The sequence below is a fragment of the Rhinopithecus roxellana genome, chromosome 19 (genome assembly GCF_007565055.1).
Source record: "Rhinopithecus roxellana isolate Shanxi Qingling chromosome 19, ASM756505v1, whole genome shotgun sequence".
Taxonomy (NCBI): domain Eukaryota; kingdom Metazoa; phylum Chordata; class Mammalia; order Primates; family Cercopithecidae; genus Rhinopithecus; species Rhinopithecus roxellana.
Window position 1 is genome coordinate 13,516,345 of NC_044567.1, and position 26,157 is coordinate 13,542,501.

A 26,157-nucleotide genomic window follows, 5' to 3' on the forward strand; every position below is an offset into this window, starting at 1 on the left:
GGAGCACAGACATCCACCTAGGACCTGGTGTCCAGCTAATACCTGGTGTTTAACTAGGGCCTGGGTGACCACCTGGGATCTGATGTTCAGCTGAGGCCCAGAGTTCAGCTGGTGTACCCCTGGGGCCCAGTATCCACCTGGAGTGTCATCCTGTGTGACACTCTGTGTGACACATCCTGTGTGACACATGCCTGTGTGTCATCCTGGTACCCAATGCACATGAGAAGACTAGGTGCCCACCTGAGGACTGGTGTTCATGTGGAACTGATGTTCAGCTGTGGCTTGATGACCAACTGGGTCCTGATGTCCTCCTGGCACCTGCTGTCCACCTGGGACTGCATGCTTACCTAGGGCCCAGTGTTCCCCTGGGGCCTGGTGTGCACCTGAGACCTGGGGTCCACTGGGGCCTGATGTACACTTGCACCTAGTATCCACTTGGGGCCTCATATCCATCTGGAACATCATGTCCACTTGGGGCCTTGTCATTACCTAGGGACTGGCTGTCCTCCTGGTGCTTGAGTGTCCTCCAGGGGCCTGTAGTTCTCCTGGGGCCTGGGTGTACATCTCTGGCCTGATGTCCACCTTGGGATGGATGTCCACCTGGGGACAGATGTTCACTTGTGGCCTGAGTGTCCACCTGGTGTCTAATATCTACCTGGGGCCTGGTGTTTCTCTGAGGCCTTATATCCATCTGGGGCCTTGGTATCCATTTGAGGCCTGATGTCTACCTAAGACTTGGTGTTTAATTGGGGCACAGATTTCTTCCTGGAGCCCGATGTTCATCTGGAGCCTGAAGTTCACGTATGCCTGTTGTCTACCTGAGGCTGATGTGTCAACCTGGGGCCTGATGACCACCTTGAGTTGAGTGTTCACCTGGGGCCTGATGTCTGCCTGGAGTCTGGGTGTCCACATAAGGCCTGATGTTGGCTTGGGACTGAAGTATTTACCTAGGGCCTGGGTTTCTACTTAGAGCCTGACTTCTACCTGGTTCATTGTGTCAACCTGGGGCCAGATGTCCACTTAGGGCCTAGGTAAGCTCCTTATGACTAAAGTCCACATGGGGGCTGAAACCCTCCCAGACCTTGTGTTACCCTAGGGCCTGGTGTCCATCTGGGGCCTGCCTGCGACCTGGTGACCCCCTGGGGTCAAGGTATCCATCTTGGGCTTGATGACCAATTGGGGCTTAAGGATCTACCTAGAGACTGGTGTCAACCTGGAACCTGATGTCCACTTGGGGTCTGGTGTACACCTTGGGCCTGATGTCCACCTGGGCATGGGTATACACTTTGGGCCCAGTGTGCCCCTGAAGCCTGAGTGTCAAGCTGGGTCTTGATGTACACCTTTAGTCAAGTGTTTAACTGGGGCCTGATGAAATACTGGGGCCTGATTTACACCTGTAGACTGGGTATCCACCTGGGGCCTGACGCCCACCTGCAGCCAGATGTCCACCTGGCACCAGATGTCTACCTGGAGTCTGGGTGTCCACCTTGAACATGATGTATTCCAAGAGACTAGGCATGCACATTAGGCCTGGAGTCCACCTGGTTCCTGATATCTACCTGAGGCTGGTATTGAACTGGGGCCTGTGTGTTCACTTGGAGCCCGATGTTCATTTGGAACCTGGTGTTCACTTCTGACGTGGGTATCCACCTGGATCCTGATGTTCAGCTGGGGAGTGGATATAGACCTGGGACCTGATGGCCACCTATGGTATATGTAACCCAACTACCTGGGGCCTGGTGCTCACCTGGGGCCTGATATCCACCTGGTACCTGTGTGTCAATCTAGTGCCTGGTGTCCACTTGAGGACTAGGTAGACACCTGAGGCTTGGTGTTCACCTGGGGCCTGGTGTTCATCTTGTACTCAGTGTCCACCTGGACCCTGCATATCACCCTATGGCCTAGATGGCCACTTGGAGCTTTATGTGCACCTGGGGCTTGAGAGTTTCCTAGTATCTGATGACTACTGGGGCCCAGGTGTACATTGGGCCCATCCATGTTGGATTTCAGGATCCAGGTGTACACCCAGGCTCCATGTGGACACCAGGCCAGGAGAACTCCAGCCCTTATCTGAACATCAGGTCCTAGGTGGATGCCCAGGACCCATGTGTACATCAAGCCCCAGGTATACACTGGACTCCAGGTGAACACCAGCACTCAGTTGGATACACACACGCAAGGTGGACACCAGGCCCCAGGTGAATTCCAACACTCCAGGTGAACATCAGGTCTCAGGTGGACACCTGGACCCGAGGTGGATACTAGGCTCTAAATCAATACCAGGTCTCAGGTTGTCCTCAGGAACCATGTGGACATTAGTCATCAGGAGGTTACCTAGGCCCAAAGTGGACATCAGGCCCCATGTTGACACAAGAACTATTTGGAAGTCAGGCCCCAGGTAGATACTCAGGCCCTAGGTAAATACTTAGGTCCCAAGATGACAGCAGGCCCTACGTGAACACACAGAACTCAGGTGGACATCAGGCCTTAGGTGTACATCTGAGTTCATCTGGAATCTGGTGTTACAGGCCCCATGTAAACACCAGGCCTTAGGTAGATACCTAATCCCTAGGTGGATATCGGAGCTCAGATTGACACAAGGACCCCAGTAGACATGATGTACCAATGAATATCCAGGCCCCAGGTAAATACCTAGGCCCCAAAATGACACCAGGGTCTATGTGGACACACAGGCCCCAGATAGGAAACAGGCCCAAGGTGGACACTGGACTGGACATCAGGTCCTAGGTTGACAACCTTGCTTCAAGTTGATACCAGGCCCCAAGTGAACAGCTGGACACTAGTTCCCTGGTGAATACCTAGGCTCAAGGTTGACATCAGGCCCCGCATGAACACAAGACCCCAGATAGAGACTTATGCCCTAAGTGGACATCAAGCTTCAGGTGGTTCCCCAGTCCCAAGGTTAACATCAGGACCCAGATGGGCACCAGTTATCAAGTGGATTCCTAGTCCTCAGGTGAATATCAGGCCCTAGGTGGATACCTGGCCCCAGGTGGATACCAGGATCCTGGTAGACATCAGGTCCCAAGAAGACACTAGAACCCAGGAGTACATTAGGCTACAGATTAATACCAAGGCACCAGATGAATACAAGGCCAACTTGTGGTCATCAGGCCTGAGAAGTGTCCTTGGGCCCCAGATGGATATCAGGCCCCAGGTGAACATCCAGCACCCAGAAGAACATCAAGCTTCAGGTAGACCTCATGCCTCAGGTGAACTCCAGGCTCCAGCTGAACATCAGGCCCCAGGTGGATGCCCAGGTTCCAGGTGCACATCTGACCACAGTTGGACATTCAACCCCAGGTGACCATCAGGCCATGAGTGAATACACAGTTTCCAGGTGGATATCAGGTCAAAGGTGAACATCAGTCCCCCAGTGGACATTAGGCCCAAGGTGGACACTGAACTAGAGGTTTATATCAGGCCACATATTGACACCTAGTCCCAGATGAACATCAGGCCCCAGGTGGATACCCAGGTTCCCAGTGAATTTCAGACACCAGGTTGACATTCAGGCCCCCATTGGTCATTTGGCCTCATGCGAACTCAGACCCCAGGTGCACATGATGTCTCAACTGGACACCAACCCCTAGTTTGATACCCAAGTCCCAGGTGGACACCAGGTTCAAGGCTGACACTCAAGCCCTAAGTGAACACCAAACTCTAGGTGAATAATTCAACCCATGTGGTCATTAGGACCCAGCTGGATACCAGTCCCCAGGTTAACACAAGGCCCCCGGTGGGCATCTAGGCAACAGCTGAACATCAGGCCCTATGTAAATACCCGGCTCTCAGGTGAACACTGTGCCCCAGGTGGACATCAGGCCCTAGGTGGACACGGGGTCACAGGTGGACTTCTAGCCCCTGGGAGACATCCAGCCCCAGGTGGGCATAACCGTTTCCATGGATAGACCATTCCCAGGTGGACATCAGGCCTCAATAAGATGGCAGTCACCAGGTAGACATCAGGCCTCAGATGTACAGCAGGCCTCAGCTGAACCCCAGACTCATGTGGACATCAGGCCACAGGTAGACACTATGCCTTAGGGAGATACCTAACTTCAAGTGGACATCAGACCCAAAGTGGACACCCAGTCTGCAGGTGGACAATCAGGCCCCAGGCACATATCAGGCCTTAAGTGGACACCCAGGCCCCAGGTTGATATCCAGCTCCCAGGTGATCACCAGGCCCCAGGAAGACACCAGGCCTTAGGTGAACAACACGATGCAGTAGGTCATCAGGCCACAGCTAGATACAAGTCCCTGGTGAATATAAGGCCCCAGTGGGACATAGATCTAAGGACCCAGGTGAACATACAGACCCAAGGTGGAATTCACCCTGAGGGGAACATTCGGCCCCACGTGCACATCAGGCCCCAGGTAAATACCCAGTCCCCAGGTGGACATCAGCCCGCAGGTCAACCACAGTCCCTAGGTTGATACCTGGTCCCCAGGTGGCTACCCAGTCTGCAGGGTGACATTAGGCACATGTAGGATCTCAGGCACCAAGTGGATTCCTAGGCCCCTGGTGAACATCAGGCACAGGTGTCCAAGAGGCCCTGGGGAAACATAACTGTGTACAGGTAAGGAGTTGACCTGTGGGGAGGGTGAGCAGTCAGCAGCCCAGTGGGGTCCTGAGTAGGTCTTCTGGAAGGAGGAGGCTGAGGGGATGGAACCTTAAAGAAGCAACCTCACTTCCTTGGCGACAGAAACTAATGGAACTTAGAATTCTGGTAACCAGGCCAGGCACGGTGGCTCACACCTGTAATCCCAGCACTTTGGGAGGCCGAGGTGGGCAGATCATGAGGTCAGGAGTTCCAGACCAGCCTGACCAACATGGTAAAACCCCATCTCTACTAAAAATAAAAAAATAAAAAAGTAACTAGCCGGGTGTGGTGGTACACGCCTCGTGCTTGTAATCCCAGCTACTCAGGAGACTGAGGCAGGAGAATTAATTGAACCCAGGAGGCAGAGGTTGCAGTGAGCCAAGATCATGCCACTGCACTCCAGCCTGGGCAACAGAATGAGACTCTATCTAAAACAAAAAAAAAAGAAGAAGAAGAAGATTCCTGGTAACCAGGCACCCACATCCTAGGGTCAGCCCCGTAGCCAGCTCACTTGGTGGGAGACTCTCAAGAGAACAAGATGTCCTCGTGCTGCATCTCCACATCTCAAGGCTGCGGCTTCAGGAATGGCGGGAGTGAGAGCCTTTCTTTTATGATGATGTCCATGTATGTTCATCTCTCACCCCAGATGCCTCTGGCCATGTGGCACAAGGCCCCCCCCCCAAGTACCTACCACAGGACAGGAGTCACCAGGTAGACAGCAGGTCCCAGATGGACACCAAGGCCCCAGATGGAGCTGTCAGGCCAGGCCTCACCAGTGATCCCACCAGTGCCACATCTGCACATTGTCCTTGTCCAGCTGGAGCCACTGGAGCTCATCGAGACACAGGCACATGGCAAAGTCACCTGCAGTCTGGAAGGCTTTCCAGGGTTGATGTTTTCAGGCTGAAATTCCTTTAAATTCAGTGAGGTTGTTTTCGTGTTTGGAAATTCCAGTGGAAAGTGAGTGATATTGATGACCTTTCCCCTTTCTCAGCTCCTGCTTCAGGTGCAGAAATACAGCTATTTCCAGTGCCAGCTGTTGAGCCAGTGCCAGCACCAGGGAAAGGGCCCCTCCAGGGACAGTGCTGGAGCTAGAGGCAGCTCCAGAGCCCTCCTGCCCCTGCCATGGGACTGCCCAGAACCACCCCAGTGAGGAGCTGCCTGACTTCATGGCACCTGCTGTAGATCCACCAGCCTCAGCTCTTGAGCTGAAAGTGTGGCTGGAGCTAGAGGTGACAGAGAAGGTGTGACCAGCACAGCCCCAGCCAACAGCTCCTGCACTGCCCCCAGTCCTGGACACAGTGGAAACCATGGAGTCAGAGACCAGGGTGTGCAACCTGGGCTCCTCTGCTTCCCTGGACAGGGACTTCTCTCATTCAGCAGAGCAGCAGCCCAGCTGCTGAAGAGCCTGCTGCTACTGCTGCTGGGGGTGTTTGCCTGCCTGCAGGAGGCGCTGGAGAGCAGGAAAAGGAGCCTGTGAGCAGGGGTTCCAGCAGGTCCTCCTGTTCCCAGAGGTGGCCTCCTCCTCCAGGCATGGAGGTTTGCCCTCAGCTGGGCATCTGGGTCGTTTGCCTATAATGTGCTGCCCAGGATGGGCTCTTCTTGACAGGAGGACAGGGGGTGAGGAGGCCAGGGAGCCTCTCCAAAGGAAGCTTTTAAACTCAGCAGCTACACCCCAGAATCTCCATGCCTCCACCTGCCCAAGGATTTATCCACAGCGCAACTATGAAGTTTGAGTTTCTACAATAACACTGAAATAAAGTTTGACTTTTTGAAACTTCCATGACTTCTTTCATTCCCTAATACTGTAGATGGTGTTTTTGAGGCGATGTTGAAAACCTCTGCTACTTGTGGGTTTTGTTGTGGTTCTTTGTGTGATTAAATTACCATCTGATCAAGCGATATTGAAAACCCTTCAGGTATGGCTTTTAGAAGACTTTGACCTACTTTTGCTTGTGTTGACTCTCCTTCCAGCTTTTTGGAAAGAGGGATCAAGTAGGTTCATTTCTTAGGCAGATCAATCACCTTTTGCCATCATAGTTTTAGCATCAGTTTCCAAAATTTGGTGTACAAGTTGATATGTTGGTGTTTCTAGCTAATGTGGGGTTACACCCAAATGCCATAGATGAGGAAGCTTATAAACAAATTTATTTCTCTCAGTTCTGAAGATGAAGTGGTCAGCAGATTCCAGTCTGGTGTGGGCTTGATTCTGGTTCATAGACAGCCATGTTTCTACCATGTCCTCACATGACAGAAGGGATGTGGGAGCTCTATGGTGCCTTTGATAGGGGCTACTATTCCCACTCCTGTGGTCCCTGCCTTCATGATCTAATCATCCCCCAAGGCCCTACCTCCAAATATCATATAACACATGGGGAATTAGATTTCAACACTTGAACTTGAGGGGGACAATAACATTTTGTTTATAGCATCAGGTTACCCAGAACCTGGTGCACTCAGAGGAAATCCAAAATCTTCTATAAGTATTTGCTGGTCCCCTCTGGGCTTAGGGAAATCTTTAATTGCAGCTCTTGATTCAGCTTGGTCCAAGCTTAAATTCTGCATTGTCCATGGGACAGACGGAAGTTTAGATGCAACTGACCATTTGGAGTTTTAGGACAATTAATGGAAGAAGGCTTGGCATCTGGATGAGAAGTGGAGGGAGAATAGAACAAAGGCGCAGAAGGAGAGTGAGCACAATGAGAAAGGGGAAGAGGGACATCTGGTCATAAGGGCCAACTGCAGGTCAGGGAAGGTAACTTTCTTTGGATTTTAAACTCAGACCACATAGCACATCAGAATCACCTGAGGGAGACATTTTCAATGCATATTCCTGGGTTTCTTCTCTTGGAAATTTTTATTTCTTAAATCTTGAGTTGTGCCAATTTATCTGTATTTATCATAAGAATTTTGGATAATTCTTACTTATCCAGAACTCCAGGTGATACCTCACAAGAGAGACTGATACACTGTGGTGCATTGGCAAGACTTTTATTGCTGCTGAATTGTTTTATCTCATACCCAATTGAAAGTAAAGGATACAAGGTGCTTAGGTTGAACAGAAAGTCCTCTGCCATAGGGAACATCTTCAGCAGCCACACTAGCAGAGGGATGGGTGGTAATGGTGGAGTGGATGGCTCTTCGCTTCTGACAGGGTGTCTGCTTATGTGTTAAACAAAATAGCACGGTATGTATTTCATTAAGAAATCTGCTTAAAAATGAAATAAATAGGTTCATGTTCTTAAGAGGCACAGTATTCGCTATGGCAGCAAGACCAAAAGGCTTAAGTATCAAAAATGTGCATAGTAGTTACAAATATTTTTGCATAAATAAAACAATGTGAGTATCTACATATGACAATAACTCATGCAAAAAACATTTTTTAACTGAGATTGAAATCATTTTATACACAACAAATGTTATCACTGTATTTTGAGGTAATATACTGTTTGTATATAGATGTTATAAATAATAACTTATTTAAGTTATTCATCATTTATACAACAAATAATTCTTTGAAATCTACAAAATTCTGGTTTTGTTCTAGGCACTGAATGTACAAATTGAAATATAATATTTGTTCTTAGAGTGTGGTAGGTTAAAAAATACAAAATAGACCAGGCACAGTGGCTAACACCTGTCACCCCAGCACTTTGGGAGGCTGAGACAGGTGGATTACCTGAGGTCAGGAGTTCGAGACTAACCTGACGAATATGGTGAAACCCCATCTCTACTAAAAATACAAAATTAGCCAAGGGTGGTGACACATGCCTGTAACCCCAGCTACTCTGGAGGCAGAGGCAGGACAATCGCTTGAAACCAGGAGGTGGAGGTGGCAGTAAGCCGAGATCGCACCATTGCACTCCAGCCTGGGCAACAAGAGTGAAACTCTGTCATATATACACACACACATACATACATACACACACACACACACACACACACACACACACACACAGGTTGTACTACTGCAAACAAGAGTTACTAATAAAAAACTTCAGGAAACCTAGTGTGATTATTTTTAATAGAAATGGATATTTTAATACAGGTCTCTTGTTTTTTCTTGTGGAAATAAATGACAAGATGGAATTTCTGGGTGTTTGGTATCTGAATATTTCAGTAGAGCAGGTATGGTCAGTTTTTCAGAGACATTTTACCATCTTACTTGCCCATCGGCAACTCATAAGATATTATGTGGAACAACATCCTCTCCAACAACCTCCACTAGCAGTCTTCGTAAAGTTTGTCAATTAAATGGGTGTTTTTTTTTGTTTTTGTTTTCATTTTTTGAGACAGTCTCACCCTGTCACCCAGGCTATAGTGCTGTGTTGTGATCTTGGCTTACTGCAGTGTCTGCCTTCCAGGTTCAAGTGATTCTCCTGCCTTGGCCTCTCAAGCAGCTGGGACTACAGGTGGCCCCCACCACACCCAGCTAATTTTCATAATTTTAGTAAAGACGGGGTTTCACCATGTTGGCCAGGTTGTTCTCAAACTCCTGACCTCAGATGGTCCATCCATCTCAGCCTCCCAAAGTGCTGGGATTACAGTCATGAGCCACTGCACTTGGCTGGATTTTCTTTTCATTTTTCTCTTTTTTTAAAAATATACACTTTAAGTTCTGGGATAAATGTGTAGAACGTGCAGGTTTGTTACATAGGTATACGTGTCATGGTGGTTTGCTGCAAAATGGGTGTAGGTTTTGCAGGTAATTGTTATATTATTAAAAGATAACAGAATACCTAGCTTAAAAAAATGTGAGGAGGCATTGATGGGCACATGTTTACCAAGTACATCCTGACTTCAGAATTAAAACTAATCCAATTTATGCCTCTGCAGTCCAATAAAACTTTTCCTTAAGAATCCAGAGATCAGACATTCATTTCAGCCACCACTCCAATATGGTTTTCCACCTACTCACTCCAACGAAGCTGCTCATATCAAAACATAAGTGCTATCCATATTGTTAAATTATAGATTGAACCGTAACTCCTCGGCCTTTGTCTTAATTTATGTATCAGCAGCATTGCACACAGTTAATCTCCACCTCCTCTTCGTGAAACTTTTCTTGATAGAATTCCAGAACACTTAACCTACTTTCCCCCACCACATTTTTGATAATTACCCCTAGTCCTTTTGTGCAGGTTTCATCTTTACTATTTTTTAAATGTTAGAGAACCATTAGGTTCAGGACTTTGACTTCTTATCTTTCTTATCTTTGCTTTCTCACTAATTTTTGTGTCACTAATTTCCTGATATTTCATATTACACCTAAACTCTGGACACTACACCCAACACTCCCTGACTTATCCACTTGAATGTCAGTTAGGAATCTCAAAATTAATATGTCTATATGGAGCTGCTGGTACTCCCCAAACTTGCTCTTACCCATTCTGTTTAATGGCAATTCCCATTTTATAGTTTCTCTGCTCAATATACTTGGTGTCCCCTTTTAATTCTCCCTGTCTCTGTAGCTCTGTCACTCTCTTTCTGTATCTGATTCTCTCCCCCCTCTCCTCACTCTTGCTCACTGTCACTCTTGCTCTCTCTCCCTGTTTCACACACACACAAACACACACAGACACACACACTTATTTTCAGATCTGATGTGTATGGATTCCTGCAAGCTTTACCTTTAAAGTGTAGTAATTCCAGATGTTGTTTCCAAATTCACCTTCCCACCCCCACCACTTGGTAACTATCGTGCTTCCCTCACAAGGCCAAGACTACTGCAGAGATTTCTTGGGGGAAATAATGAGAACTATTATACATTCTTATTTCAAGGACCCTTAAAATTATAGGATCGCCATATTTGATACTAATTTAAGCTTCTGTCATTGCCCTTTTTTCAATCCAGTCTCCACACAGCGACCACAGCATGCACGTAGAAGTCTCAGCCATATCTCCACACTCCTGCTTTAATGTCCCTACTCCATTGCTTCTTTTCTTCTTCATAACAGTTTAAGCTTAATGAAGCTGGGCAACTGTATATATTTTTCCATGAGCTGGAGATCACTTGGTGTAAGGTAAATGATCAGTATTTTCAAATAACAGAATCCATGAATAACAGCTTTGTTTCTTTGAGAGTACATTTACTTTTAAAAATCAAGAAAACAGATTGGTCAAGAGAATTCTGTTTGTTTTGATTTGTTATCACTTGATTAGTTTAGCTGTGTTAGTATAAATGTCAGTGTGGAAAGCTGTAAGCATTTCCTAAACTTTAAAACGAAAGGCATGAAATGTAAATATCTGCTCCTTTTATTCGAGCAACCGAAAAACACAATTTTTAAAATATATTTTATATACGTATAAAATCTAAATTAATTTTTCTCTCTTTATCCCTGAATACTTTTTAAAGTTATTCATGTCCTCATTGTTTTTTAATCCACTTCAATAACATTTTAAAATATATTTTCAACTTCATTAAGAATATCTTTGTGTTCCATTGAATAGCTTGCCAAATAATAAAACATTAGCAGTATAATTTCCTCACAAACATTATTTAATTTGTTTGATTAAACATAGATTTCCTACTGTCAACTCATAATTTCATTCAAGTATAATATATCCTACTTGACCTTTGCGGGGTTTTCATACCCTGTATTTGTCATTGAAATTGGTTTTTGATACTTGAACCACAAGTTTATAATTGTATTGTTGGTTAGACTGGTCTGTAGAATCCTTTGTTTTGATTCTGTGGTTTATTCATTACAGAGTAGCTACGCTACTGTACATTTTGAGGTCAAAAGCTTAAAATATTTTATACATTTTAAAACAAAGTGCATGGCATTTAAATACCTAGTCCTTAAAATCTGGAAGAAAGGTTAACACCATATAAACCCAGAGCCTGTATTTTCAGATTAGTAGCATGTAGACATTTTCAATTTCTTCTATAGTTGAAAAATATAAACATTTTGTATTCATAGAATTCTTGATAACAGAAGGTAAATACTTAACTTTCACTTAAAAGAAATTTGGTTACATTGGAAGGACATTTGGCTAATATAAGTTGGATAAATTTCTAATTAAAACAATAATTTAAGATAAATAATCCTCAAAGAACAGTGGTCATTGCATTTATTCCAGAGAGGAAGTTTATCCTGATCTGGCTGTAATAACGTAGTAGGTAGAACTGCTGGCGTGGACACCCAAGCAAGGAAGGGAAGCTAGTGTCTCAAGGGGTCACACTGAGATGGAAAGGGGTCAGGGCCCAGACTGTTGATGTCACCTGGACTCAACCACCATGTCTCAGAAGAAGAAATGACCTTCCCCTCCTGGTGATGAGCCAAACCAGGAGCTTGGCAGCGTTGCACACAGGATAGTCCTTGCAGGATACATGTTTGACAAATTGCTGAGGTACCTGATGGGGCCAGGCTGTTGTCATGAAATGAGTTTGCATGCTGAGGAAGCCTTTATATTGGCAACCTGGCAGGGATCCAATTTCCCCTTTGCCTTAACCCCGTAGGAGCACAGTAGACAGGGAGGGGGTCACCCAGGTAGCTGCTCCTGCTCGGCCCCCACTTCCCAGACCATTCCAGGCAGGGAGAGCCGCTGAGCTGACTCCATTGGCTGCCCACATGGGGTCTGGACCCAGCCACCCTCCCTGTGCCTGGCAGGTAGCCCCTGGCCATCGCAGGACCTATTGTGTGGAGATCGGTGGCCCACCGCCTGCCCTCGTGGCAGGTGCAGTTCACAGGTGCTGCCCCAGGCCTGTCACAGTGGCCTTCCCAGCCTGGCCCAGGAGAGTAGGCATGAATGATCCTTTCCTGTGCCCCTTCGGGCCATGTGGGTTTGGACACTCACTGCAGAACTCCCTCCAGGCCCCTTGTCAACTGAATTGTGTGTGACTTGCTTGGTCCTCATGCCCAGGGTCGGGGAGGAGTGCAGAGTCTGCACCCTAAATCCCCTAAGGCCTGAAGGCAGTCTCCCGGATGACGTCTGTCCTCTCCAGTGACATGAGCCTCCCAGAAGACCTCAGCCCTCTCAGGTGACATCCTTCCATGGTGATTCTGGCTCTTGCAGGAGGTGGGCTACCACAGGGACATGAGCTGCCTAACTGTCATCCTCCTCCTATATCTGCTGGATGAAGACACTTTCTGGGCACTGGATCAGCTGCTGGCCGAGGAGAGGCACTCCCTGCAGGGTAGGTGGTCAGCTGCCCCCAGGGCCTCACACAGTCAGGCCATGCGACAACCATCCTGGCTGGGCGATCCTGACTTCCAGGCAAGGGACCTTCCTTGCATCCCAGCTTGTTAGAAACCTTCAGGACATCCCTGCTGAGGGTCCACAGGAGCCCAGAGTTGAACAGGGACCCTTTCACTTCAAGGCAGACGCGTTTCATCCCCAACAGCAGAGGGCACTGAGGCCTCCCTCTGGCCACCCTGTGTGTCCCAGAGCCATAGGCCTCCAGCCCTGACTTCGTACAGGTGACTGTCACTTCCCCAAGAGTCCTCCTACCTTCCAGCTGGCCACACACCCAGCTGCCCTTCCAGCCCACACATGTGCCAATGAAGTTGAGATGGCAGTGGCTGCCCATCCCATGTCCCCCAGCCCCACCCCAAGTCCAGAAGATGGTCATGTAGCCCCTAGCACCCACCCCGTTCCCTCCACTGGCCACTGCCTGCCTCTGCCCTGCCTCACAGCCTCGAAGGCAGGCCTCTCCTCCTGGCACCTCTACCCAGGATGCTGCTGTGCAGTGCCTCCAGCTAGGGCCCACCTCCCTAGAGCTGAGGCCACATGGTAGGGTCGCCTGATGGAAGGGAGGAAGGCCTCAGGGTCCGGGGTCCCCTGCCACTGCCCAGTCCTTCCAGCTGGTGGCTCCACATCTTGGGAGTGGGCTCTGAAGCATGATGGGTCGGGGGCGTCTCAGTATTCTACAGCCCCAATACTGCCCAGGTCTGGAGGCTCCTATCCCATCAGGAGCAGGCATTACACAAATCCTTCCCAAAGATCATGCGGCACCTGCTGAGTGGATGACACCCTCACCTCTTTCCCAGAGGCCCTGGGTCCCATGGGGCAGGGAAACAGGGGAAGATGGAGCTCCTCAAGGGGCTGACAAGAGGCTCAGTCCCAGCCAGGGCCTCAGTCAAGATGGGGACTCTCCATGGGTTTGGAGTTGGGTTTTCTTTTTCTGCCCTGGAGGAGGAGGCAGAGGTCCTGGGACAGGGGCTGAGCTCCAGCTGAGCAGGGTTAAGGGAAGTGTGTACACCAGGCATCTGTGCATGGGGGAGATGTTGGGGAAGCACTGGCCACTGCCCAGTATTCTGCCCCAGGGCAGCTCAGGGAGCACCTATGCTCCTCCCTTCAGGACCAGGAAAGAGGTTTGCTGAGTTGGCTCCTCTGGTTTCGTTGATGGGGTAAGGAGGCACAGGGAGACCCCAGTCCAGGAACCCTCCTGTCCCACAGTTCCCAGCTCCCCTAGAAGGACCTGGCTCACTCCCAGCCCACAGGAAGCACAGGGAGGCTTCTGCATGGCACAGAAGCCAGGCCCACCCCAAGAAGGGGCATCCCACGGCAGATACCAGGAGTCAGGCCCACTGCTGTTTTCACAATGTTCATTTTACAAGGTGATATGGTTTGGCTGTGTCACCACCCAAATCTCATCTTGAACTGTAATTTCCATAATCCTCATGTGTCATGGGAGGGACCCAGTGAGAGGCAACTGAATCATGGGGCAGTTTCCCCCATGCTATTCTCATGATAGTGTGTTCTCATGAGATCTGATGGTTTTATAAGCATCTGGCATTTCCCCTGCTTGAGGTGATGAATGCCCCATTTACCCCGATGTGATTATTACACATTGCATGCTTGTGTCAAAATACCTCATGTACCCCATAAATGTATACACCTACTACGTACCCATAGGAATTAAAAATAAAAATAAATTTAAAATAAAAAGTATGAGTTTTTAAAGGTGAGGTTTGCTCTCCAGTGCTGGTACCTGCCAGGTGTGACCTTCACATCGTCTTTCCACAAGGTCCAGGTCCCCATCTGCAGAGGCTGACAGTTTCCAGAGTGACCTTCCTCAGAAAACAGGATCTTGGAGGAGACAGAGGAGAGTGCCTCATCCTCCCACTGCACAGCCCCTCGTGGGGATTGGAAAGTGAGGGTCTTTGCCCACAAGCTGGCAGTCACCCTAAGCTGTGGTGTGGGAGGAAGCACAGGAAATATAGGTCAGTGCTGGGACAGTATTTCCTGATCCTGACTTGGAGAAGGTGTTAAAATCCTGACATTCCTTACTCCTCCTTTGTAGGAACCCCTGCCCTGCAGATCTCACAGGGTTGTTGGGAGGGTCACCTGTGGTGATGGGTTTGGAAGTGCTTTGTGAATGACACAGTGGGCCTTCTTATTTCTGTCACTGGGCTTTTAACCTTGAATACTAATTGCCTGTGGATCTCCAGGTCTCAAGGTCTAATCCTGGAAGGGTACAAGGTGTCTCTAGTGGAACATTCTATGTCTCCTGGGAGGTCCCTCACTTCCACCTTCACCCAACATAGCGCCTGCTCCTATTCCCTCAGCCTGGAGAGCTTGCCCAGGAGCACAGGGTGGTACTGGATTGACCTCTTTAGAAAGGGTAATTATATCCTCCTTTCAGCTCTCCCTCTTCCCTAGCTTGCCACATAGAATTCCAGGGATCCATGCAGCATATGCTGGAAGTGAGAGAGAGAACTTCTAGGGCAGGGATCTGCTCTGGGTGGGGACAGAGAAGTATCCTGGAGTCTGGGTGTCAGGAGTGTGAGCCCTGCCCAGCTGTTCAGCCCCTGTCCCCATGCTGCTCAGTGCATGATGTTTCCTGCATAAGCTTCCTTTAGAGGGAAACTTCCAGAGTGACTGCAATGAGGTCTATGCTGTTGGGGGTGACAGAGCACCCCTGGAGGCCCTCTGCTCTTACACTGGCAGGAGGTGGCCAAACAGAAGCAGGCAGAGGAAGCTTCTCCAAGCAGGCTTGGAAAGAAATTTCCACGTATCATTCATGTCACTCTTGCCACTAGAAGAACAATTTCTACGGTGGAGTGGAAGAAAATGACTACACTGTGGGAGAGAATGGATCCATCCAGAAGAGCAAGGCGGGATGGGAGAATGTGCCCATTGCCAGAATTTTGTGTCTTTTAAGACATTTTCCAGAATTCTACTATTGAAGGATGCCCGACAGTCAGTTACTAAGGAAGCAGTGGGACATTTTCAAAGCCTTTTATATTAAAACACACACACACACACACAAAAGACACTACTGTGGGTCTGTGTGCAGGGACAACGAAGAGCACAGCTGCCACTGTTCTGTGTCACAGATGCTACAGGAAGTGCCTTAACACACAGATGTGCTTCATGCAACAGGGTGAGGAACATCTCTAAAGCATTTTACAGTCAAGACAATTCAGTGTCGAGGAGGTTGAATGCGTTATCCAGGATCACACATATTCCCTGACGGAATCGGGGTTCAATGCAGAATTATGTATAATGAATTATAGGGGTGTATTTTCAACAAGAATAAAACTCCATCTCAAAATAAAAAATACTTCTACCTTCCGGCTGGGTACAGTGGCTCATGCCTGTAATCTCAGTACTTTGGGAGGCCGTGTCAGGTGGATCACTTGAGGTCAGGAATTCAAGATGAGCCCGGCTAACATAGTGAAATCCTGTCTCTACTAAAACTACAAAAATTAGCTGGGCGTGGTGGTGCATGCCTGTGATCCCAGCTACTGGGGAGGATGAGGTAGGAGAATCACTTGAACCCGGGAAGTGGAGGTTGCAGCGAGCTGAGATCACGCCACTGCACTCCAGCCTGGGCAACACGGTGATCTCAAAACAAAACAAACAAACAAAAAAACTTCTACCTTCCAATCCCCAAATCCACCCTCGACCCAGCAAAACAAACTCCCCCACAACCCAAGCCACCATAATAACATGTGTCTGCTGATGCTCTTTAAACTTATACTGGGGTCATCTTTTGTTGCTGTTCAAAATATTTTTTCCCCTCAGTTGATTCAGATGTTCTAATTCTCCTCAAGGGATTTGTTCCTTTTTGATCTTCAGTGTCATGTGCCTCTGCAGAATTTAAATGAGTCTACTGAGGTTTCCATTTTCTGGCTTTTTCAAGCCCCTCACTGCTTATTCCTTGCTATCTGGAAGGCATTTTGTTTCACAGAAGGTGTTCAAAGACTCAGGAACTCAAAAGGTGAAAATGTACATTTGGAACAGAATTAGAAACAAAGATTTACTAGAGACATACACTGCCTCCATAGCTCAGGAGACCCAATATTGATTGTTAAGATGTGAATTCTCCTGAAATTAATCTACAGATTTAACATAATCCTTTTCTTTTTAACTGGAACCCTTCAGGAATTTGTATGTCATCCTTGCAACAGGACCACATTAATTTTCTTTATATCGTTTGAATTTTAGTATATGTGCTGCCAAAGCAAGCACTAACACAATCCTAATAAAAATCTAAGAAGATTTTGTTTTAGAAATGGCCAAGTTGATTCTAAAGTTTACATGGAAAAAGCAAAAGACAAATAATAACCAAACAAAAAGAAACAAACTTGAAGGACTCAGAATATCTGATTTCTATACAGTTACAGTAATGAAAACACTGTAGTATTGGTGAAAGCATAGGTGTATCCATGAAGAAAAAAGAAGTCTAGAAATACACCCACACATGTGGTCAATTGTTATTTGATAAAAAGCCAGAGTTATCCAATGGAGAAAGGACAGTCTTTTCAATAAGGGAGCTCTTGAAGAATTGGACATCCATATGCAAAAAAATAATAATCAACCTCTGGCCAGGAGTGGTAGCTCATGCCTGTAATCCCAGCACTTTGGGCAGCCGGGGCAGGAGGTCAGGAGTTCAAGACCAGCCTGGCCGACATGGTCAAATCCCATCCCTACTAAAAAAAAAAAAAAAAAAAAAATTAGCCTGTACTCCCAGGTGTGGTGGCACATACCTGTACTCCCAGCTATCCAGGAGGCTTAGGTAGGAGAACTGCTTCAACCCAGAGGCAGAGGTTGCAGTGAGCTGAGATCACACCACTGCATTCCAGCCTGGGTGACAGAGCGAGACTCCGTCTCAAATAATAATAATAATAATAATAATAATAATAATAATAATAATAAAAGCCTCAATCCATAACTTGCACCACATAAAAAAATTAACATGAAATGCATCATAGATTTAAATGTTAAATCTCAAAGTAGGGGTAGATGCGGTGGCTCACGCCTGTAATCCCAGCACTCTGGGAGGCTGAGGTGGGAGGATCACTTGAGCCCAGGAGTTCGAGAGCAGCCTGGCAAATGTGGTGAAATCCTGTCACTACTAAAAATACAAAACTTAGGGCCAGGTGTAGTAGCTCACACCTAGAATCCCAGCACTTTGGAAGGCCAAGGTAGGTGGATCACCTGAGGTTAGGAGTTCGAGACCAGGTTAGCCAAGATGGTGAAACCCCGTCTCTACTAAAAATACAAAAATTAGCCAGGCGTGGTGGTATGCACCTGTAATCCCAGATACTCAGGAGGCTGAGACAGGAGAATCACTTGAATCCAGGAGGTAGAGGTTGCAGTGAGCCAAGATCTTGCCATTGCACTCCAGCCTGGGCAACAAGAGTGAAACTTCTTCTCAAAAACAAACAAACAAACAAACAAAAATTAACCAGGTGTTGTGATGCACACCTGTAGTCCCAGCTACTTGGGGGTGCTGAGGCAGGAGGATCACCTGAGGGAGGTTGAGGCTGCAGTGAGCCGTGATCACACCACTGAACTTCAGCCTGAGTGATAGAGCGAGACTCCCTCTTGAAGAAAAAAAAAATTAAAATGTTTATTCTTCAAAAGACACTGGTAAGAAATTAAAAAGACAAGCTTGCTAGGCACTATGGTTCACACCTATAATCCCAGCACTCTGAGAGGCTGAGGAGGGTGGATCACATGAGGTCAGGAATTCGAGACCATCCTGGCCAACATGTCAAAGCCCTGTCTCTACTAAATACACAAAAATCAGCCAGGCGTGGTGGTATACACCTGTAGTCTCAGCTACTTGGAAGGCTGAGGCAGGAGAATCGATGGAAAGCAGGAGGTGGAGGTTGCAGTGAGATGAGATCCTACTACTGCACTCCAGCCTGGGTGAGAGAGTGAGACTCCATCTCAAAAATAAATAAATAAATAATTAATTAATTAAAAATAAAAAGACAAGCCATAGTCTGGGAAAAAAACATTTGCAAAACATATATCTGACAAAGGACTTGTATCTAAAATATATGAAGAATTCCTACAATTTAATAAGGAAACAAAACTTTTTTCATAGGCAAAACATTTTGACAGGCACTTATTAAAAAGATACAGGCTAGGCATGGTGGCTCATGCCCATAATCCCAGCGCTTTGGGAGACTGAGTGCGGTGGATCACCTGAGGTCAGGAGTTCAAGACCAACCTGGTCAACATGGTGAAACCCCATCTCTACTAAAAATACAAAAATTTGTTGGGCGTAGTGGCAGGCACCCGAAATCCCAGCTACTCAGGAGGCTGAAGGAGGAGGATCACTTGAACCCGTGAGGTGGAGGGTGCAGTGAGCTGAGATCATGCCATTACACTGCAGCCTAGATGACATGGGTGACACTCTATCTCAAAAAAAAAAAAAAAAAAAAAAAAAAAAAAGAAGACCCAGACATGGCAAATAAGCACACTAACCACTAACCATTAGGGAAATACAAGTTAAAGTCACGATGAACTACCACTATCCAACTATTATTAGTCCAGCCAAAAATAATAAAATAGGCCAGGAACAGTGGCTCACACCTGTAATCCCAGCACTTTGGGAGGCTGAGGTGGTTGGATCATCTGAGGTCAGGAGTTCAAGACCAGCTTGGTCAACATGGTGAAGCTCTGTCTCTACTAAATATACAAAAAATTAGCTGGGCGTGATGATGGGCACCTGTAATCCCAACTACTCCAGAGGCTAAGGTAGGTAGGGAAATCTCTTGAACCTAGGAGGCAGAGGTTGCAGTGAGTGGAGGTCGCTCCATTGCACTCCAGCCTGGGAAACAAGAGTAAAATTCCATCTCAAAAAATAATAATAATAATAACATACTGATAATATCAAATGCTGAACTGGAATTTTCATACATTGATGACACGATTGCAAAGTGGTACAATCATTTTGAAAAGCAGACCTCCAATTCACACCTGGGTATTCACCCAAGAGAAATGAAAACATGTCCACAGACCTGTTGATGAATGTTATTAGACTTCTATTCATAATCACCAAAATCTCAGCCTGGCACAATGTCTCACAACTATAATCCTAGCACTTTGGGAGGCCAAGGTGGGAGGATTGCTTGAGACCGGGAGTTCGAGACCAGCCTGAGGGAACATAATGAGACCCCCCATCACTACAACAACAACAAAAAATAGCCAGTGTGGGGGCCCATGTCTACAGTCCCAGCTATTCAGGAGGCTGAGGCGGGAGGATGGTTTGAGTCCAGGAGTTTGAGGCTGCAGTGAGCTGTGACTGCATCACTGCACTCCAGCATGGGTGACAGAGTGAGACTCTGTTTCAAAAAATTAAAATATAAGAATATAGTTTATAAGTAATTACCATTATGTAGTACCAGTCAGCCATGTGTTGCCAGACCCTACTCCTCCCTTCCATCAAATGAATACAGTCACAGCTGATGGCTTTAGACTTGGGAGTGAAAGGCTCATTTGGTTTAGAAAGAATTTCACAAGGGACCTCCTAATCCATAATTAACTGCTAAAGAAATGGTATGGAGCCAGCTGGGTGCAGTGGCTCACACCTGTAATCCCAACACTTTGGGAGGCCAAGGCAGGTGGATCACGAGGTCAGGAGTTCAAGACCAGCCTGGCCAATATGGTGCAATCCCGTCTCTACTAAAAATATAAAAAATTAGCCAGGCGTGGGGTGGCAGGTGCCTGTAATCCCAGCTATTCGGGAGGCTGAGGCAGAGAACTGCTTGAACCTGGGAGGCGGAGGTTGCAGTGAGCCAAGATCGTGCCACTAGACTCCAGCCTGAGTGACAGAGCAAGACTCCATCTCAAAAAATAAGAAAGAAAGAAAGAAAGAAAGAAAGAAAGAAAGAAAGAAAGAAAGAAAGAAAGAAAGAAAGAAAGAAAGAAAGAAAGAAAGAAAGAAAGAAAGAAAGAAAGAAAGACGGAGGGAGGGAGGGAGGGAGGGAGGGAGGGAGGGAGGGAGGGAGGAGGAAGGAAGGAAGGAAGGAAGGAAGGAAGGAAGGAAGGAAGGAAGGAAGGAAGGAAGGAAGGAAAGAAATGGAACAGAGCCATGGAGAAGTACCTCGCTTCAACAAGAAAAGGAATCACTTTGTATACATTTTCCTCAAAAGATATATTAAAAGAAAAAACAGTCAATCATCATAAAAAAAGCTTAATATTGCAAATGGCTTTGACAAGCAGTTTCTGTCTCCTCATCTATTAAAAGCTAGCTGTTCTAGAAATTTCTCTACATTGCAAAAGCCTAACGTGACTTTCTACTGGCATAGAATTTAGATAAACTTCCAGGGTGGCCTCTGAAAGCCCTCTGATCTCTGAAACCTATGAACCTATGGGATGTCCAAACTCTGCCCCTTCCTGAAACCTCCACTGTGGGGTTGAAGGTCAGGGAAAAACATCTTCAAATAGGGCATTTCTGCATCCCAGTGCCACCAGCTTTGGAGCAAGGCAAGCATGGTGGCTGCCATTTATAAGGGGAGGACTGCTCTGCCTCAGGTCACACGGTTAATACTCTTCAGATGTCCCAGACTCCGTGTCTGGTGTTCTTTCCATGATCCTCCAACACACACACCTCCCTGGGTGTGGGATGTGGGTAGTTTTCACTGTGATCTCTGTCCACTCCACAACGGGGCTCTGTCAGGTGGGCCCTGGGCTCATGGACAAGATGATCAGCTCCTCCCACAGAAAGATATTCCAAAGGGACCCAGAGCTTCCCAAGAATGCCTCCAACATCTACCTACAAGGAGCTCGGCAAAAACGGGCTTCACTGGTGGAAAGAGATCGGAGCATTCAGATTATTCTCCTGCCTCTTGGATGGAGACCACGAGCATACCAAGGTCTCCCGAAGCTTTTGCACTCATGAAACCTGTTTAAACATGGTTTCCAAACACACTCAACTAGGAAACTCTCTTTCATGTAATAACTACTAATATCCTACAGAACTAGTGTTTCTGCACCCTAGAACAATGCTATTAACTTCCTTGCACTTATACGTTGATTTTTTAATGACTTAAGAAAACGTTTCCAAGAAAAAATAATACATGTAATATGCTAACATTTATGTAAAAATGGAGGCAGATATGTCTATTCATATTATTTGTAGATTTATAAACTATCTATGGAAGGATTGGAAAACTAGTCACTGCAGCCATTTCCAGAGAAAGACAGTCAGTGGCTGGGATAGAGAAATGAGAGACTTTTTCCCGTATACCTGTTCATACTATGGGAATGTGTCACAGGAGCAACCCATGAAGCAAAACTCCAATTAAAATAAAAGGTATTAAAAGTAACATATATTTAAAAATCAAAAACAGACTGGGTGCGGTGGCTCATGCCTGTAATCCCAGCTCTTTGGGAGGCTGAGGCGGGTGGATCATGAGGCCAGGAGTTCAAGACCAGCCTGACCAACATGGTGGAACCCCATCTGTACTAAAAATGCAAAAATGAGCTGGGCATGGTGTCAGGCAACTGTAGTCCCAGCTACTCAGGAGGCTGAGGTAAGAGAATTGCTTAAACTCTGGTGGCAGAGGTTGCAGTGAGCCAGGATCGCACCACTGTACTCCAGCCTGGGCAACAGAGGGAGACTGTCTCAAAACAAACAAACAAACAAAACAACAAAAAGCAGAAACATTTACAAGTGCATGTGCACAGGTTCACACACCCCCAACAGCCATACTCCACACCAGAGATAAAATAACCACTGTTGGCCAGGCACGTGGTTCATGCCCATAATCCCAGCACTTTGGGAGACCAAGGCAGCAGATCACCTGAACTCAGGAGTTCAAGATAAGCCAGGGCAACATGGCAAAACCCTATCTCTACTAGAAATACAAAAAATTAGCCAGGCGCGGTGGCTCACAACTATAATCCCAGCTACTTGGGAGGCTGAAGCATGAGAATCGCTTGAAGCCGGAAGGTGGAGTTTGCAGTGAGCCAAGATCACACCAGTGCACTCCAGCCTGGGTGACAGAATGAGACTCTGTCTCAAAAAAAGAAACAAAAATAAATTAATAATAATTAATTAATTAATAAAACAAAATAACTACTGTTAATATTTGGTGCTTGGGCCGGTAGCAGTAGCTCATGCCTGTAATCCCAGCACTTGAGCCCAGCCTGGGCAACATGGTGAAACCTCATCTCTACCAAAAAAGAACAAAAACAAAAAACAAAAATTAACCAGGCTCATAACCCAGTCTTGAAATAAATAAATAGGTAAAAATTTAAAAATAAAGTGAAATAAAGTAAATATTTGGTGCTTGTACTTAGTCCCACTTCTCTATTTTTGCTTTTGCTGCCTATGCTTTTAGTGTCCGGTCTTATATTTAACTCATTTTGGGTTGGTCATTGTGGATGGTGTAAGAAAAGGGTACAATTTCATTCTTTTGCATGTGGAGATTGTTTTCCCAGGGCCATATGTTGAAGAGACCCTCTCGTCCCCATTGTGTGTTCTCCCCATTGTGTGTTCTCGGCACCCTCAGGGAAGATCAGTTGACTGTATATGTGTGGGTTTATTTCTGGTATCTCTATTCTGTTCCATTGCTGTATGTATCTGTATTTATGCTGGTACCATATGTGTTAATTACTACATCTTTGTAATACATTTTGTTTTTTGTTTTGCTTGTGTGCGTGTGTGCTTTTTCTTTCTTTTTTCTTTCTTTTTTTTTTTTTTTTTTTTTGAGACAGAGTCTCACTCTGTGTAGCGGTGCAATCTTGGCTCACTGAAACCTCTGCCTCCTGGGTTCAAGTGATTCTCCTGCCTCAGCCTCCAAAGTGGCTGGGATTACAGGTGCCCACCACCATGCCCGGCTAATTTTTGTATTTTTAGTAGAAATGGGGTTTTCCATGTTGGCCAGGCTGATCTCAAGCACCTGACCTTAGGTAATCCACCCGCCTTGGCCTGCCAAAGTGCTGGGATTATAGGCATGAGCCACCACACCCAGCCTGTAATGTATTTTGACATCAGGAAGTGTGATGCTTCAAGCTTTGTTTTTTACTGTTCTTTTTTTCAGGCAGCCCCCAAGCCAGAGAGACTCCCAGCTGTGTTTTACTTTCTCAAAGTCATTTCTGGCAGAGGCCAAAGCTGGAGGATTGCTTGAGCCCAGGAGTTCAAAAACAGCTTTGGTAAAAGAGCGAGACTCTGTCTCTACAAAAAAAACTGAAAATTAGCCAGGTGTGGTGGCACGCACCTCTGGTCCCAGATGCTTGTGAGGCTGAGGTGGGAGAATCGCTAGAGCCCAGGACATCAAGGCTGCAGTGAGCTGTGACTGCACTGTTGTACTGTAGCCTACGTGACACAGCAAGACCCTGTCTCAAATAATAATAATTGTTTTGGCTATTTTGGGATCCTTTGTGAGTCCATATGAATTTTAGAATTGTTTTTCCTATTTGTGTAAAAAAGCTGTTGGGATTTTGATAGGGATTGCATTGAATCTGTAGTTCACTTTGGGGAGTATGAACATTTACAAAATACTAAGTCTCCCAATCCATGGATATGCGATGAAATTACTTCAACACAATAAAGGTCATATGTGAAAAGCCCACAGCTAACATCATACTCAACAGTGAAAAACTGAACACTTTTCCTCTAAGACCGGGAAGAAAACACAGGTGCCCACTCTTGCCACTTCTTTTCAACACAGTACTGGAAGTCCTACCCAGAGGAATTAGGCAAGAAAAACAAATAAAAGACATCCAGCTCAGAAAAGAAGTAAAATCATCTGTTTGCAGATGACACAATCTTACATAGGAAATCCCAAAGACACCACACACAAAAATTGTTAGAACTAATATGTTCTGTAAAGTTACAGAACACACAATGAACATAAAATTGGTTGCATTTCTATACATTAACAATAAACTATATACAAAGGAAATTAAGAAAACAATCCTAGCTCATGCCTGTAATCACATCACTTTAGGAGGCCAAGGCGGGAGGATCCCTTGAGCCCAATTCAACACTAGGGCTAGGCAACATGGTGAAACACCATCTCTATTAAAAATACAAAAATTAGTCGAGTGTGGTAGTGCCTGCCTCTAGTCCCAGCTACTGGAGAGGCTGAGATGGGAGGATCACTTAAGCCTGGGAGGTCGAGGCTGCAGGGAGCCATGATAACAGCACTGCACTCCAGCCTGGGTGACAGAGCAAGACCCTATCTCAAAAAAGGAAAAAAGAAAAAAAAAGAAACAAAATGAAAACAATCCCATTAACAACATCACCAAAGAGAATAAACTTAACTAAGGAGGTAAAAGACAGGCATGCTGAAAACTATAAACACTGAGGAAAGAAATTAAAGAAGGCACAAATAGATGTAAAGACGTGCTGGGGTTTGTACTGTGCACTTTTCAAATTGTTCGTATAGATGGTATCTTATTGGAGTCCGATGCCAAATCTGTGCAGTAGAAAGGGCAGGTGGAATACTCGCCAACACATGAGGCAACCAAGGCCCCAAGAGGACTGGATGAGAAGCTGGTCACTCAGCTGCTTAGTGACAAGATCCTAGGTGTCCTGCATGGCTCTTGAGGTCTTTCTCAGATATCAGATCTGCCACTGAACAAGCACTATGGGCACTCTGGTAGGCCCATGGGGGCTTACATCACCCTTCCAAGGCACCACCATTCCAGACAACCACTGATGAAAGATAATGCACACTTCAGGCTGGGAAGTATCTACCATGTATATCATGTAAACAGGATTATAAACTATAATCACATACATGCACTTTATTGCATAATACTCTTCAGTGGCCTCAGGCTCAGATGCATGAGTAGAGTACTCAGGGCCCATTTCACGTCAGCCCCTCTGCAGGCCCTTTGTGCCAATGTCCACCTCCTGCTCCATGCTCCAGCTGCACCCAGAAGCTTGTGGTTCCCCACGTGGGTCATACAACTGGGACACATGCCCTCCCTCTCAACTTAAAATGTGCTTCTCACTACGCTAACATCTACTTATTCTGCGTATCTTAAGGCATCACTTCCTCCAGGAAGTCTTCCTTGAATACACATACACATATGCATGGGATTCTTGATCTGCTATCCTTTTATTGCTCCCCATAACTGTGTCAAGGATCGCTTGAACCCTGGAGGTGAACACTGCTGTTAGCTGTAATCACGCCACTGCACTCTGGCCTGGGTGACACAGCAAGACATCCTATCTCAAAAAAAAAATTAATTAATTAATAAAATAATAAAACCCAAGAATTGGCTGCATGCAGTTGGCTCACATCTATCATCCTAGCACTTTGAGAGACCAAGGGAAGAGGATCACTTGAAGCCAGGAGTTCAAGACTAGTCTGGGAAACGT

General features: G+C 46.4%; 1 non-coding gene and 1 pseudogene across 2 annotated transcripts; one reads left to right on the plus strand and one right to left on the minus strand.

The window, feature by feature from the left end:
* The first annotated feature begins 1,605 nt into the window (after positions 1–1,605).
* On the plus strand, positions 1,606–6,409 carry LOC104671751 (annotated as a pseudogene). Its single transcript, XR_004055010.1, has 4 exons — positions 1,606–1,638; positions 3,014–3,215; positions 4,088–4,401; positions 5,583–6,409. The product of XR_004055010.1 is annotated as an uncharacterized LOC104671751 (transcript).
* A 10,535-nt stretch (positions 6,410–16,944) lies between these two features.
* Positions 16,945–17,051, minus strand: LOC115895003. The gene has a single exon (XR_004055214.1). It is a non-coding gene; the product is annotated as a U6 spliceosomal RNA (small nuclear RNA).
* Between the last annotated feature and the right edge of the window lie 9,106 nt (positions 17,052–26,157).